This window comes from Hyla sarda, chromosome 3 (assembly GCF_029499605.1).
Source record: "Hyla sarda isolate aHylSar1 chromosome 3, aHylSar1.hap1, whole genome shotgun sequence".
Classification (NCBI taxonomy): domain Eukaryota; kingdom Metazoa; phylum Chordata; class Amphibia; order Anura; family Hylidae; genus Hyla; species Hyla sarda.
The window spans coordinates 128,398,987-128,416,714 of NC_079191.1; the positions used below are offsets into that span (position 1 = coordinate 128,398,987).

Genomic DNA, 17,728 nt, shown 5'->3' on the forward strand with positions numbered 1-17,728 from the left:
GCGTTCAAGATGGGGCCACCAGTAATGCCAAGAGATTAGAAGTAGAGTTTTACGTATCAAGGATGACCTGCATTCAATGAAGAATTACCCCATTTTAGTACCTTGGATCTCAATCTGGTGGGCACAAAGGATTTTCCAGGAGGAGCTTGCAGAATTTCAGCAGGAGCGTCAGAAATCAAACAATCAGGAGGAATAATATGCCTAGGCGTGAAGTCCAAACCAATGACGTCAGAGGACCTGGAGAGGGCATCTGCCCTGATCTTCTTGTCTGCTGGAGCAAAGTAAATGAAGAAGTTGAACCTATAAAAGAACAGAGACCACCTTGCCTGGCAAGGGCTCAATCACTGAGCAGACTGAAGGTAAAGAAGATTCTTATGGTCATAGTAGATGCTGACCGGATGGGAAGATCCTTCCAGTAAATGACGCCATTCCTCCAAAGCAAGCTTGATAGCGAGGAGTTCACGATCTCCAATGGAGTAATTCCTCACAGCAGGAGAGAAGGTCTTGGAGAAGAATCCGCAAGTTACACTCTTGCCCTTGGCATTACTCTGAGTTAGAACGGTAACGGCTCCAACAGATGTGATCTCTCCTGTTGTGTCAAGCGAGAACGATCCACTTGCAAGAGGCTCAAGGGAGTGTAGAGGAGGATGTTGGAACACAGGTGCTAGTCCAGGATATTGCCTTGTATGGGCAGATTCTCTCTTAAATGAAGTTCCTCCTGTCTTTCAGCAAAATGCACATCTATACGTGTAGCCAAGTAGATAAGTTCAGACAAGGAAGATGGTGGATCATGTTCAGGGCATCTTTTACCTTGCTAGACAGTCCTTTTTTGAAGGTAGCACACAAGGCCTCATCATTCCATGCCAGTTCTGAGGCCAGAGTGCGGAAATGAACCGCGTAGTCACCAATGGAGGAGCTCTCCTGGCTGAGATTAAGTAGAGCCATCTCGGCAGAAGAAGCATGTGCAGGTTCCTCAAAGACACTGCAAAATTTGGCCAAAAACGCTGTCAAGTTTGAGGTAACCAGGTCACCGCGGTCCCAAAGAGGAGTAGCCCAGGCTTTTCCAGATAGCAGACTGACCACAAAGGCCACATTAGCTCATTCCATAGGAAATTGGTCCGACATGAGCTCCAGGTGCATGGAGCACTGTGTAACGAAGCCTCGACACAGCTTAGGATCACCATCATACTTGGAGGGTAGAGGCAAACGTAACTTGAACCCAGAAGACGCTGAAACAGATGGAGACACTGGAGCAGGTTGCGGCTGCTGCTTCTGTTGCTGCATGGCCAGAAGTTGTTGCATCATAGCAGACAATTGTGTAAGTTGCTGCGCTTGTCAGGCCAACTTCTGAGACTGATGCATCACAACGGTGGGAAGGTCCGAGATGTCTGGCAGAGGTGCCTCAGCTGGATCCATGGCCGGATCTTACTGTAACACTCACGTTTCTGTAGACAGGAACGCTAGTATTGGTGGATCCGCTGGACCTGTGCTGCAGATGACCCTGACTGCACCAGGGAGCGGAGTCTAAGGTGCCACTGGTTTTCACCAGAGCCCGCCACAAAGCGGGATGCACTTGCTGCAGCAAGCGGTGCCACCTAATGTGGGGGAACTGTACTGCACCTAATGTGGGGGAACTGTACTGGTGCAGTATAGTGCCCCACATTAGGTGCAGTACAGTTCAACCACATTAGGTGCAGTACAGTTCCCCCACATTAGGCTGGCAGTATAGTTCTCCCACATTAGGTTGGCAGTATAGTTCCCCCAAATTAGGTGCAGTACAGTTCCCCACATTAGGTGCAGTATAGTTCCCCCACATTAGGTGCAGTATAGTTCCCCCGCATTAGGTGCAGGATAGTTCCTCCACATTAGGTGCAGTATAGTTCCCCCACATTAGGTGCAGTACATTTCCCCCACATTAGGTGCAGTAAAGTTCCCCCACAGACATACAGCCTTCAGCCATATATAGTGTATGGCTGGAGGCTGTATGCCTGTGTACTGCCCCACTTCAGTGTTCCGACCACCGCTCCTCCGGTCCAGGGTCAGGATCTACTGCTATGGCCTATAGACAATTGCAGTAGGTCCCGGGACCGGAAGAGGGTTGGTCGGAACACTGAACATGATGTGGTGCCAGCTCGTGCTGGTGACTGACCATGCTGGCAGGCGCGCATCCTCCTCTTCGATGCTCCACTCCTCCGTTGCTATGGGCACATGCATGGCAGACTCCAAGTTACTACATATGAGTGTCAGATAGGGAATGCATTGTCATCCCATGCCCTATTAGTGTTTTGGTGCATTGATACTTAATTTTCAACTTTGGTTGCAATATTTAAATTCAGTAACACCAATAAAAGTTATGTTTTAGGGGCGTTGCTTTAAGGGGCTTTTTTTGCAATGGGCTTTTATGCCCTGAGTTATTGTGTATGTATTATCCAGCATGGTAGCAATTTAGTGTACCGCTCTCTACCCCGATCAGCCTCTGGAACACCTGTGCAAGGACACGCCAGTCCCACCCTCAGCCTTATACAACAATAAAAGAAAGGATTGTCCAGCGCTAGGCTTGCAGGTAAAAGCTTGCTTTTATTTGGATAATCCAACAGAAGTCATTTGACAGAGGACATTGTCCTCTGTCAAATGACTTCTGTTGGATTATCCAAATAAAAGCAAGCTTTTACCTGCAAGCCTAGCGCTGGACAATCCTTTCTTTTATTATTATCCAGCATGTTGCACAAATTAATATCCTGCTAGGGCTGGAAAAATATAGAAGAAAAATCTTACCTAGCTCCAATCCCCCGCTTGTCCCCTGCAGTTCATGTTAGACTTGTTACGCCGAGCGCTCCGGGTCCCCGCTCCTCCCCGGAGCGCTCGCTACACTCTCCTCACTGCAGCGCTCCGGTCAGATCCACTGACCCGGGGCGCTGCGATACCGCCTCCAGCCGGGATGCGATTCGCGATGCGGGTAGCGCCCGCTCGCGATGCGCACCCCGACTCCCGTACCTGACTCGCTCTCCGTCGGTCCTGTCCCGGCGCGCGCGGCCCCGCTCCTTAGGGCGCGCGCGCGCCGGGTCTTTGCGATTTAAAGGGCCACTGCGCCGCTGATTGGCGCAGTGGTTCCAATTAGTCTGATCACCTGTGCACTTCCCTATATCACCTCACTTCCCCTGCACTTCCTTGCCGGATCTTGTTGCCATCGTGCCAGTGAAAGCGTTTCCTTGTGTGTTCCTAGCCTGTGTTCCAGACCTCCTGCCGTTGCCCCTGACTACGATCCTTGCTGCCTGCCCCGACCTTCTGCTACGTCCGACTTTGCTTCTGTCTACTCCCTTGTACCGCGCCTATCTTCAGCAGCCAGAGAGGTTGAGCCGTTGCTAGTGGATACGACCTGGTCACTACCGCCGCAGCAAGACCATCCCGCTTTGCGGCGGGCTCTGGTGAAAACCAGTAGTGACTTAGAACCGGTCCACTAGCACGGTCCACGCCAATCCCTCTCTGGCACAGAGGATCCACCTCCTGCCAGCCGGCATCGTGACAAGACTCCAGAAGGTCCTCCAATCTTCTGATGAGTACTTGTTGCAGATAATGACATAGAAACAGGAAGAAGACTGCAGTGGACCAGGACTAGGTAAGTATAGGTTTTTTTTTTTTCTATTCTTTTTCCACTCCCAGCAGAATAGGATTTTTTTTCAAAATGTCACATAACCCCTTTAAGGCATATTCGCATCTAGGATGCCATTAAGTTATGATCAGTAAAATCTGACCTCTGGAATCATACCAGTACAGCATGGTGGTACCTTTACTATTTCTGCACAGCAGTACTTCTGGCTACCCAATTTGTACGGAACTAGAACACAGCTTTATTTAAGTGAGTGGGAGTGTGTTGTAGTTTCCTGCAGCCAGTGGAACATTTGTCACAATGCATAAATGGGTTATCCCAAGATTACAGCTTATCACAAATCATTATCATCATGAGAACAGCAGCCCTAAATGAAAGAAGTGGTGGTCAGATATGAGCACCACCACCTTATTCATTGCCTAGGCAGCATGGTACTGTACTTAGTATCTTCAGCAGTCCCATAGATCTTAAATAGAACACAGGTATGCATATTCAACTGCTACTCTGTTCAAGCAAGGCACTTGGGCTTGCAAGATCAGTTGAGATCCCAGTGGGTGGATACCCATTTATTAAACACTTATCAGCTATCCTGTGGATAGGTAATAAGTTGGAATATTGAGAAAACCCAAGAATGAAACAGTTCTTTCCGTATAAGTACTATGGGGTTCCTGGCAAGGGGATATCATGTTCCTTACATATGGTATCACACACGCACTACTGGTAAAATTATTTTGTAACTTTAATCAAAGTTATGAAAGCTCTAGCTAAATGTATAATAATTCTATGACTTTTAATAGGCTTATCGCATGGCATTAAAGATATTTTGAAAATTTACGCTAAAGTGCCAAACCATTCACTAATATTAGCTGACTCAGAAAATACTTATAAGGCTGACAATGCATTACTATGCAGTGTGTTTTTGCCTCCTTATAAAATATTTACTCGAGCTGCAGATGTTTAGTACATGATGATTGCAATACACTCCTTCTGTTGTTCAGTACGCTATGTACTGGTCAGTAACTTCAACAATGGAATTTTCTCAGAATTTGGTCATTATCCGCAAAACACTAAGACAATAAATAAAACACAGCAGGAATGAAGTGTTTTGCTTGTGGTGAGCAAGTGCGTATATACCAAAGTGGCAGACCATGAGGCCCTTAGACAATAGAGCCCCGTACTGGTTGGTCCTATTCCTTTTTCGGTTGGTAAGAAACTGTACAGGACTCTTCTCTCTAGTGAACATCTGCCATTTTTTTCCCAGACAACTGTGGAGGAAGTAACTGTGTGTGGGTACTACTGGCAAACAGCACAGCTCTGGTCCTTTCCCCTGAAATGGAGAGAATGAGAAATATCTGTGAAACATGGAGATGGCTCCATAGCAGCAGTGAGAGCACATAAATCACATAGTCACCACTAAATTATTTTTAAGTAACAGCTGTGCTGTAATGTGTGCAAAAATGGTAGCAGGTACTAACGAGAGAAATTTCAGCACAAAAAATGGTAGAAGGTCCTAAAGAAAGAATTTCAACACCAAAAACAAAGTATCACCTATCTACAGGACCCCTCGCGTTCTCTAGCTCTGAATGGAGCTATGGACGGTCAGCATGTGTCAGGAATGGGCATGTAAGGGGTGCACACTACACTCGTCCACTCCCCTGTCCCTACCTACTTACGTACCTGCCCTAAACGACAGGTCCATAACCACAAAGACAGTCCCTTCCTATGTACGTGAGGGGCATTTTTGTCAAAATAATAAACTATAATAACACAGACTCAAGTCAGGGGACAGTAGGATGCAGACATACTAACAAAGAAAGAATCAACACTCACACAATAAGTCCAATGTCAACTATCCGCATCTGAAGCCAAGAGAGGTCACAGTACAAAATCACTAATACCAGAGAGAATAGTCAGAGAGAGGAGCCAAAGGTTCAAAAAGCCAGATATAACAAATACAGAAGACAGCTAGCTAGACTACAAACTGAGCTACATAGCAAGCACTGACTGGGAGTAGACTGCCAGCTTATATGGAGCCAGAACAGGTGCTCCAATCAAGGTCAGCTGACCAGTCCAGAGAGCCGGGCGTAACCCAGCAACAAAAAACAACAAAGAACCTGTCAGAAACTTTTAACTCTATAGGTTCTGACAGCATGCATTCCCTTCATTGTCTATGGGAGCAACATACTCACTCGGATATACGTGAGCAACATACTCACTGTAAAAGGCTTTAGAGACAGAAAGGAAGAGAAGCATATTGGGTACACACTCAATGAAACCATTTGGAGATAATATATAAGATATTCTACCACTGAATATGTATTTGTCAGTTTATTTATGCCTGATCGCGTATGTGTTTTTGTGATTTTAAAGCATTTTCATACTTTTTACATGTCCTAAACAATCACAAGGAAATATTTCTCCCAGGGCTTTCACTGGTAATATGGGGGGAGATTTATAAAAACTTGTGCAGAGGAAAAGTTGTCCAGTTGCCCATAGTAACCAATCAGCTTGATTGTTTCATTTTTCACAGGCCTTCCTAAAAATGAAAGAAACAAGCTGATTGGTTGCTATGGGCAACTGGGCAAGTTTTCCTCTGCACAGGTTTTGATAAATCTCCCCCATGGATGCCATACAGTGTCACAACACCTCATTCAGTCAGGCTTCTCCGATTATTCTTTCTACTATCCCCAGTACCCCAATCCCACGTCTCATCTCTGGGGATTAAGTGTTCATGTTGTATACCAATTTACTATTGCACTTTTATACTCTAATCTCCCACATGTCCCTAGCTTTCATCCTCCAGTTCATTATGTCAACAACATGGTCTAAGGTTCTTCCATTATTCTCTTGTACTGACTATTACTATACTCCTCTTATCCAGGTCACCTCACTCACATCAGTTTCCCACAGGCCCACAACATTATAGGTACTTTTTATGTTTACCAGCTTCATATCTTTGTCATACTGTTTTTTATTACGTACTTGTCATGTGCTGATTCCTTTATTGACTCATGTTTCCATTTAGATTTATAACAAGTACCACTTCCCTTCACATACATTTATAACCATCTATTTTGTCTCAAATATTTTTCATACTGACCTGTACCCCCCTTATACTTAACCAGGGTGAGGAAATCTATTATTATTTCAACCCATGTTTTTCTGTTGGATGAGCACCTGTACAGAGCCACTTTATAACTTTTTGGTGTCCGCCTTGATTTTAACTATATAGAATTCCCAACTGGTTTTCTATGGGATCCATGCCATGTTTCATTAGTGCTTCTCATATTTAATATTGTGTTATAATGTTTACACTGTATATTGTCCATCCTGTTTAAACTACACCAGGTATTGCTGATAGGTATGCACATACACACAGCTAGGGAAAAATAAAAGAGTTAATGTGCTTAGAAGGTGAGGAGGAAAAAGCTAAAATGAAGCCAGCTGTATCCTTAAAGGGGTACTCCTCTGCTCAGCGTTTGGAACAAACTGTTCCAAACTCTGGAGCTGGCACCGGGAGCTCGTGACATCATAGCCCAACCCCCTCATGATTTCACACCCCGCCCCTTCAATGCAAGTCTATTGAAGGGGGCTGACACGCCCCCTCCCATAGACTTGCATTGAGGGGGCAGAGTGTGACATCATGAAGGGGCGGGGCTATGATGTCACGAGCTCCCGGCGCTGGCTCCAGTGTTCGGAGCAGTTTGTTCCAAATGCTGAGCAGTGGAGTACCCCTTTAAGGCAAAATGGGCTGTGTACTTAAAGGGGTACTCCGGTGGTCAATGTGTTTTTCCGTTTTTGACTTACCCTATTTGTTTTGTTTCATTTCTATTCTTGTTGTTTAGCCTACTCTATTTCTGTTCTTTGTTGTCTTTTTATCCCCCACTTTGTTTTCCTATCTTTGCTTCTATTTCCTGTTTCTGTGCATGCCTTGCTGGTTTCCTGTACAGGCCTTGCTGGTTTGGGGCGGCTCCTTTTTTTTTGTTTGTTTGTTCCGCCCTTTACCCACCCTACTATTTTCCCGGGTCGGCCCCCTTATACACAGTGCACTAATATAATCAGCCCTGGTTGGGATAGCCTGGAGAGAAAACAACGCACTTTGTTTGTAATATACTGAATAGGCTAGGCCAGTGTTTCCAAATCAGTGTGCCTCCAGCTGTTGCAAAACTATAACTCACAGCATGCCCAAAGGCTATCAGGTCATGCTGGGAGTTATAGTTTTACAACAGCTGGAGGCACACTGGTTTGGAAACACTGGGGTTACATGATGTGTATGCTGAATAGGCTAGGGCAGTGTTTCCCAACCAGTGTGCCTCCAGCTGTTTCAAAACTACCACTCCCAGCATGCCCAAAGGCTGTCAGGGCATCCTGGGAGTTGTGGTTTTGCAACAGCTGGAGGCACACTGGTTTGTAAACACTAGAATACACACATAACAGGGACTACAACTCCCAGCATGTGTCATTCAGGAGTCCCCCCCCCCCCTTCATATAGAAATCATCCCCAGCCTGAGATTTATTCCCATGCAGTCTATACATCCCCATCCCGTGCACTTTGTTATCCTCCTCTTCAGATAACACTCTTATCTTCTCTGTCTTCTTTCAGTGCAGACCTGCGTCCTCAGAAGACAGAGCAGGGGGAGGGGAGATGAGGAGCTGTGTATGTCCTCTCTCTCCCCCTGCTCAAGCTTCTTTCTCTCATGCACACCTGCATCCTCCGGGAGGGGGAGATAAGGGGGCATGGCTTATTTCTCTAATGCAGTTCTGAAAGAACAGAGAAAAAAAAGCCCTGACATGTTGTCCACAGCCTAATCCTAACATGGCAGATGTTGTTGACAACAATAAGAGATCCAACACAGACCTACAGAACTTCCTGGCCCACAAACAAGTAAGAAAAAAAGACACATGCTACACAAACATATAATACATGTCAATTGCAAAAAACACGAACATTAAAAGAAGATGGAATATAGCCAAAAATCTTAACCACCGGGAGTACCCCTTTAAGGGGTTGAAATCATGCAAAATAAATTGCTGTGAGGCTCTTTGCACATTGCATTTAGGACTTTGTTACTCCTGTCTATATAGTTTATTTATCAAACAGATCATTGGATTTTGGAACAGGGTAAAGGGGAGACATATCCTTAGGGAAAATTTCACCTCTGCCATATTTCAAGATCCGATGCTCCTTTCATGATGTGAAAGAGGCCTTAGGCCTTGCTGACACAAATTTACATTTTGAGACACATATTACTATTGCTGTACAGTTTTTTATACCCAGACTGTTATTTTGTGACATGGCATACAATTCTGTGAGAAATCTAATTTTGTGACAATATTATGACAATCTAATTTTGTGACAGCTTAATCCGCTTAAAGGGGTACACCGGTGGAAAATAAATGTCCATTCCTATGGAGATGGATCAATCAGTGTAAAAGATCAGTTAATGCAATGTTATAGCCCCCTATAGGAGCTATAATATTGCATAAGAAAAGTGTAAAAAAAATCATTAACCCTTTCAATTATCCCTTCCCCTAATAAAAGTTTGAATCACCCGGCATTTCCAAGAATAAAAAAAACATTATGTAAATAATAATAAAAATAAACATATGTGGTATTGCCGCGTGCAGAAATGTCCGAATTATAAAAATATACTGCTTTTTTTAACCGCACGTTCAATGGCGTATGCGCAAAAAAATTTATCAAAAAGTCTGATCAGAACAAAAATGGTACTGCTAAAAACTTCAGATGACGGCGCAAAAAATGAGCCCTCGTAGCACCCTGAACACAGAAAAATAAAAAAGTTATAGGGGTCAGAAGATGACCATTTTAAACGTATAAATTTTCCTGCATGTATTCATGATTTTTTTCTGAAGTGCGACAAAATCAAACCTATACAAGTAGGGTATCATTTTAACCGTATGGACCTACAGAATAAAGATAAGGTATCATTTTTGCTGAAAAATGTACTGCGTAAAAACGGAAGCCCCCAAAACTTACAAAATAGTGTTTTTTCATCAATTTTGTCGCACATTGATTTTTTTTCCCGTTTCACCGTAGATTTTTGGGTAAAATGACTAATGTCATTACAAAGTAGAATTAGTGACGCAAAAAATAAGCCATCATATAGAATTTTAGGTGAAAATTTTTAAGAGTTATGATTTTTTAAAGTTAAAGAGGAAAAATTGAAAATGAAAAAACGGAAAAAGCCCAGGTCCTTAAGGGGTTAACCCTTCCTGTACTCATCAGCTGCTGTATGCTCCAGAGGAAGTGTAGTTCTTTCCAGTCTGACCACAGTGCTCTCTGCTGCCACCTCTGTCCGTGTCAGGAACTGTGCAGTAGAAGCAAATCCCCATAGAAAACCTCACCTGTGAGCACCACATTTATTGTCTTTCTTAACATTTTTACTTATTTGCTTAGTAGTTTTTATACAGAAATGTGTGGTTTATAAGCGGCAACCCATCAAAGGGATCAGATTTCCGTTTAACATATAAGGAGGCAGAACTTAGTCCCTAGTAAAGCTCCATCTTCTCAATATATTCTTAAAGTTCAAATTCAGGTTACATTAATTACATAAAAAACATACAGCACTTTTTGGCTTGAGGCTTAAAATACCAAGTGTCATTCTGCAGTGTGAGTCCTCACAGGTGAACCGTCTTCAACGTATCTCAGCAGTTTTCCCATTCTAGCAGTAATCACTAAAGAATTTGCCCCCAGCTCCTTTGCTGTTATTGTCCTGACGTGGGTTAAGCAAGGAGCCGCACAGGTCTGCTGTGTAGAATGGCTTAGAATCTAAGTGTTTCCCAACCAAGGTGCCTCCAGGTGTTGCAAAACTACAACTCCCAGCATGTCTGGACAGCCAAAGGCTGTCCAGGCATGCTGGGAGTTGAAGTTTTGCAACATCTAAAGGCACCTTGGTTGGGAAACACTGGTTTAGATGGCTGTTTCATGAGTATACTGATATACGTCCATATTGCAGACAAACTGGCATTAGTATGTCATTAGTATGTGTGGTAGCCCTTGGGGGGGGGTGTATGGTAGTGGTGGTATGGTATAGGTATAGAAGGGGTTAATGTTAACCCTAGAGTTCATGACGCCAGGCTGAGGGCTGGTATGCTGAATCAATGTTCCGGCCTATCGCCGCCCTTCCCAGTAACGATAGGTGCATAAAATAACTGAAGGTCCATAAAGAGATTGAACTTGAACTTGAAGAACTTTTTACTGAAGTGCTTGCAATAACCACGGCACAGTAACAGTCTCATATAAACAGTCCTTAGGTTGCTTAGTGACTGGCAGTTGTAGCGGACCTTGAGCTAGATGTACAGTCTCTGAATTTAGGGAGAGATTTGCAGATCCGTCCGGATTTAGGGGAATTATTAGGTCCGGTGATGCTGCAGAGTGTCTGCGGATTGATACACTCTATAATTAGATTGTTCAGCCGTCGCCGCAAGGCTCAGGCCTAACTCACTGCGTTAGCTGCTGCGCAGGTCTTGCTTGCTTGCTTGCCCAGGAACAAGAGAGCTGTTGCTAGTTTAGCAACCCAGGAACAAGAGAGAGAGAAGATGGCCGCCGCGCCCTTATATGGGCAGGGGGTGGGGCAAATCTGATTGGTCCGAACATCTGCCATTCACCATTACATGGTGTAATGGGATTGCTTACATCACAGGGCCTCCAAAGGTCCTTAAGCTCAATACCATAGAGTTCACCTAGTCACATGACCCGCAGGTTCTGCAACGCTATGGCACAGGTAATTAACCATTTATTTACATATGTTATTCTATTTACATTAACCTTTGAATAACTTAGGGATTTATACACTAGAATAGAGGCGACTAGGGATTAAATAAGTGACAGGGATCCCTACGTCCTAGGGACTCTGGCTATGGGGACCCAAACATACATAGGTACCGTATATGATGCGGTCCTGGGACACCACATATGGCTTCAGTATTGTATCCGTATTTCGGTACAGTAAATACTGAGGGGTTGTCTTCTAGACACGAAATGAAAGTACATTTTGAAAACCACATTTAAAGGGAACCAATCATCAGATTTTACCCTATATAACGCTTGGCAAAGGGATGGTGAAGATATGAAGTTGTAAACTAGTCACCGCCGCCGCCGTAAGTAGTCACCTGGGCGGGGAGCTCTTCTCATCTACTCCCGTTCTTCGGACGGGAGCGACGCCCCCTCCGCTTGATTGATGGGCCACGTCATTGTTCCGCTCACTGAACAGACGGAGCAGAGTGATGACGCGGCCCAATCAAGCGGACGCGGTCAATCAAGCGGAGGGGGCGTCGCTGCCGGCCGAAGAACGGGAGTAGATGAGAAGAGCTCCCCGCCCAGGTGACTACTTACGGCGGTGACTAGTTTATAACTTCATATCTTCCCCATCCCTGGGGGCAAGAGCGTCCCCCGGGAATGGTGAAAATAAAGATTTTACCCTATATAACACTAAACCAAGCGTTATATAGGGTAAAATCTGATGATTGGTTCCCTTTAAAATAGAGGAAATATCGATGACTTAGGCTAGGTTCACACTACGGAATTTCTGCCTGCAATTCCGCTTTGATATTGCAGACAGAAATTCTGCTTACTAAAATGTATATGCGAGTCAATGGGTTATCCGTTTTCCAATTCACACTTCGTAATTTTTTAAACAGAATTTGTGAACGGAAAATTTGCTTGAAAATTTCCGCCTGGAGAATGGTGGTGCTCATTCTTCAGGCGGATGTACTTGCGGAACAGATTGCAGTCTATTGGGGACAGCAATGTCCGTGCGGTCCTAGAGCCGACTGATTTAGACGGCGCTGGCCGCACTCGGAATCTCTAGACAGAAATTGTTTATCTGGAGATTCCGTAGTCTGAACCTAGCCTTAGGGTCTATTAGCTCGGCAGAATTTCCGCTTGCAGAATTCCACTTGCAGAATTTCACCTCAAATTAAAGCCCATAGACCTCTATGGGATTTCGCACTCCCATTCAGACTTCTGAATTTCCAGAAGAGGATGTTCAGAAGTGTGAATGGGAGAGCGGAATCCCATAGAAGTCTATGGGCTTTAATTTGAGGCGGAATTCCTCAAGCGGAAATTCTGCCATGTGAATAGACCCTTAGGCTATGTTCACACTACGGAATTCTCGCAGAATTCCATGAGCGGAACTCCTCGAGCAGAATTCTGCAGTGTGAACTTAACATTAGTGTGAATGGGTCTCCGTGAGACCCGTTCATACTGCGGAATTTCTGTGGCGGACAATTCCACCGCTGAAATTGTTCCGCGCAAAGAAAGAACATGTCAATGGTGACGGCTCAGTGCCCCGTGGCCCTAGCGCGAAGTTAGCCCAGCGGCAGCCGCCAGGCGGAATCTCTGCTCGCGGAATTCAGCGAGCGGAGATTCCGTAGTGTGAAAGGGGCCTTTGAAATTACAGGCAAAAATTCCGCTTGCTAAAATGTACTGTATAGTGAATGGGTTTCCGTTCACAAATTCTCACTTCGGAATTTGTGAAGCGGAATTTGTGAACGGAAAATCCGCTTGGAAATTTCCACCTGAAGAATGGCGTTGCTCTTTCTTCAGGCAGAAATACTCGTGGAACACATTGCAGTCTATTGGAGACTGCAGTGTCCGCACATTCCTAGCGCCGACTGATTCAGTCAGCGCTGGCCGCACTCGGAATCTCCAGGTGGAAATTTTCTGCCCGGAGATTCCGCAGTGTGAACCTAGCCTTACTAATACAATGTGGATCAAATGCGGAACAAATACTGATGCATCCATATTCCAATCGCTCTCTCTGTAGACTTTAATGGGCATTTTCCTTTTCCAAAACAAATAAAAGTAGAGCATACTGCCTTTTTAAAATAAATATTTGGTATGCCAGTGCAAATTTCCCCATAGATTAACTCCGTATTACAGTCCTCAAAAAACTGATGAAATATTGATGTATAATACACTGGTGTAAGCGGCTTCAGGCTAAATTCATACAAAGTGGATTTGCTGAGGGTTTTAACAGCAGATTATTTGGCAGGTAAAATCCACAGTGGATCACAGTACAATATGGGGGAGATTTATCAAAACCTGTACAGAGGAAAAGTTGCTGAGTTGCCCATAGCAACCAATCAGATCGCTTCTTTCATTTTTGAAACGGCCTTTGAAATAATGAAAGAAGTGATCTGATTGGTTGCTATGGGCAACTCAGCAACTTTTCCTCTGTACAGGTTTTAACAGGTCTGTACAGGTTTTATGACACTTTACAAATGTAATCCACATGCTCAGTAATTGAGCGGCGGTGAAGATGGTCACTGCATATTTTATGTGTTTAAAGGAGTTTGTCCAGGAATAGAAAAACAGAGCTAATTTCTTCCAAAAGCAGCAATGCAAGTTGCTTTCATTTACTTTAGTGCAGTGGTTCTTAACCTGGGTTTGGTGAGTCAGTCCCAGGGGTTCGGCGGGGGAGGACGCAACAGGGCAGGCAAACCAAGCAATTGCTTGGGGCCCCGAGCAGAGCCAGTGTTTGCCCGTCCTGTAGCGAGGGGGCAATTCCCCCTGCGTTAAGTTTAAAAACGCAGGGCCGCCGGGACATAGCGCATGCTGGGACGTCACTGACGTCCCGTGCGTGCGCCCATGGGAACGAAGGCCCCAAGGACCGGAGGATAGAGAAGGAGGAAGACGCGCACTGGCCAGCTTGGTAAGTGACCAGCGGCACGTCATCTACGGTGCTCCGACCACCGGTCCCGAGACCTACTGCTATAGCCGGAGCGGAGGTCGGAGCACTGAAGTGGGCAGTACACAGGCATACAGCCTCCAGCCATACACTGTATATGGCTGGAGGCTGTATGTCTGTGGGGGAACACTGCCTACATCAGTGGTCTTCAACCTGTGGACCTCCAGATGTTGCAAAACTACAACTCCCAGCATGCCTGGACTGCCGTTGGCTGTCCGGCCATGCTGGGAGTTGTAGTTTTGCAACATCTGGAGGTCCCCAGGTTGAAGACCACTGGCCTACATAATGTGGGGAAACACTGGCCTACATAATGTGGGGGAACACTGCCTGCCTAATGTGGGGGAACACTGCCTGCCTAATGTGGGGGAACACTGCCTGCCTAATGTGGGGGAACACTGCCTGCCTAATGTGGGGGAACACTGCCTGCCTAATGTGGGGTAACATTGCCTGCCTAATGTGGGGGAACACTGCCTGCCTAATGGGGGGAACACTGCCTGCCTAATGTGGGGGAACATTGCCTGCCTAATGTGGGGGAACACTGCCTGCCTAATGTGGGGGAACATTGCCTGCCTAATGTGGGGGAACACTGCCTGCCTAATGTGGGGGAACACTGCCTGCCTAATGTGGGGGAACACTGCCATGGTTGCGAAAATGACATGAGTGACACTTGCCAAGGTAAAGCCGCGCATTTCTGAACTGGTCTCTGAAAGACAACAGCAGAAGTCACACTGATTTGCAGTAAATATTCATTATGTTTTTGTTTTTGTTTGAAAATCATGTTTTCATGGTTTTGTTCTTTGTTCTTAATGGTTTTGTTCATTTTGTGCACCTAAAAAAAATATATATACTTAAATATATACCTCCTATGTTTTGAATTTGAAAAAATCATATTTTATTTTTCCAATTAAGAAGGGTTCGGTGAATGCGCATTTGAAACTGGTGGGGTTCAGTACCTCCAACAAGGTTAAGAACCACTGCTTTAGTGAAAGTAAGCTGCAATACAACACACAATCAGAGGACAGGGGTAGTGCTGTTTTTCTTTTCCTGGACAACCCCTTTAATGTACAAAGGTGAAATCATCAACCAATCCACAGCAAAATCCAGCAAAAAGTAACATAGTCAGCAAAAAAAAAAAAAAGCAATATATGCAGATTTGCAGCAAAATCTGAATATAGATGTACACTAAGGGTGAGGGTCCTACAGTACCCTGTTTGGCAATAGCCTCTAAACTGAGGACTTTTAGCTGTTGCAAACCTACAACTGCCAGCATACTCGGACATAGGAGTTGTAGGTTTGCAACAGCTGTGGTGCACAGTTTGGAGACCACTGCTGTATGGCATCTGCAGAGTTATACTGCGATACAGGATCAAGAGACAAATAGTATTACTATGTAGCAATTGTTAAACAAGTGTTTGTTGCAATTTGGCATTAATGTAGCAAGCCATTGTGCTCTATGCCTTTTAGATAATGCAGTCATTCTTACACAAAGTTAAAGCGTACCTGTCAGATCCAACAACAACAAAAAACTGTTATATGTTACTCAGTACCTCACCCTGATCATGTACATGTACTCTTTATGTCTCTATCACCGATATTTCACTAAAAAAAAATTGCATATTACAGCTGCTCAATGTATTTTCCATCTTGGAGGGTGCATGTCCCTCTCTTGTCTGCACTGTGATGACTCCTCTCCCTTCCTCACTCTCCTGACTCACTGCTATGGGGAGCAAGCCTGGCAGCCCTGCTCTGTAACCCTTTCCTCTCTGGTTTTATGCTATACACACACACACACACACACACACACTATGATTACTGGGGATTGCCTGTACTCTACCAAAGACAATATTGTAAGTGTAAATCTAGTGCCGAGAAAATACAGAACAGAGCTTCCCATGGGACAGTATGTCATAACAGGTATAAGTGATAGGATACTGTGCATAAGGTGAGTGGGTGCTCACCTTTTTTAGTTGTGTAGGATACACAACTACCGCCAGCGTTTTATATAATCACGTGGAGCAGCCGCCCATGAACCGGTAACATGGATAATCCAAGCTGATCTTGAGTTGAGGAGATGTAGGTAACCAGGACCAAGGAAAAACTGGGATGAAGGCGCAATCCATCTCTTTTTCAATGAACAATGACTTTCATCCCGATTTTCACAACAAATGAAGAGAAATGACGGGGGGCACAAATGGTAAACTGTAAACACCAACCGGCTTCTTTATTCTTCGGTGCATATAGACAACACAGGCAATGGGGCGCCTGATCAGGACAGGTGCGTGATAGCTATTTTGTGCGTGATAGCTAATAGGTCATTCAGACCTAAATGACCCTGTGCGTTTGTGCGAAGAATCCACTTCGCTTCCCGTCTAAGGAGTGTCTTCTTTCGATACCCAGAAATTTTTGGACTTTTGCATCTCCTCTATGTTCTCCAATAACATGATTAATAAGGCGGGGAGAACCCTTTTGTGTTTTTAAGGAATAAATATATTCTCTAAATCTCGTATGTAGTGGGCGTATTGTGCATCCTATATAGAATCGCATACAGCTGCAAAAAATCGCGTACACTACATACGATGTCCTGCAACATATGAGGTCATTAAATCTAATCTGTACACAACCTAAGGATATGTTACTATTTACATGAACATAGGGACACCAGTTGCAAGAGCCGCACTTGTACATAGCAGGGGTGAGGGATCTTTTGATCCAGTTCTTTTCTTCTCTATTGCCTTTCTTCTCTTTTAAGGTGCTACTCACTAGTACATCTCTCAAGTTTTCAAAAAAAATTTAACTAATCATCGGTCTATTGCTAGCGATTTCGGAAAGATCAGGGTCATTCCAAATTAAAAAAAAAATTATCAAAACATTTTTTATTTTTAGATGCCATTGCACTGAACCTAAAAGAAAATGAAAGGCAAGAGGGTTTTGTGGGAAATGTTGTGGAGGGTGGCAGAACTTCTGACATATCTGCTGCCTCTGTGTTTTTATTTTTATTTAATGATTCTGTGACTCCACTTAACAACACTAATAATATAAACCTCACCTTTACTTCTAAGATAGGTCCAGATGAGCTAGAGTTCCTTGACGTGCTCGTAGTGCTAGAAGAAGGCAAAGCGGTCACAATAGGCTTTGGAAAGCCGACCGCCTCACTTCGAAAGCTATCACCCCGAGCCCGTCAAGCGAGCAGTCCTGTATGGACAATTTTTAAGATTAAAAAGAATTAACAGCAGGGAAAGCGACTATCAAAAGCAAGCTAAAGAATTAAAAGAGCGGTTACTAAAAAGGGGTTATCCTAAACAGGTATTATGAAAAGCAATGGAAAGAGTAAGGAAACAAAACAGGAAAGATCTACTTGCAGGTCAAAATAGTAAAAGAAAAACACAGAGACAGCAGATATGTCTGCAAC

The 17,728-nt window shown here is 44.4% G+C and overlaps 1 long non-coding RNA gene across 1 annotated transcript in view; it reads right to left on the reverse strand.

Annotated features, from left to right (window-relative positions):
- The window catches only part of LOC130361703 (uncharacterized), a 69,440-nt gene extending 52,011 nt beyond the window's left edge, over positions 1 to 17,429 (reverse strand). The window contains exon 1 of the long non-coding RNA XR_008891120.1: positions 17,366 to 17,429. This is a non-coding gene — a long non-coding RNA (uncharacterized LOC130361703). The remainder of the gene's footprint in view (positions 1 to 17,365) is intronic.
- Between the last annotated feature and the right edge of the window lie 299 nt (positions 17,430 to 17,728).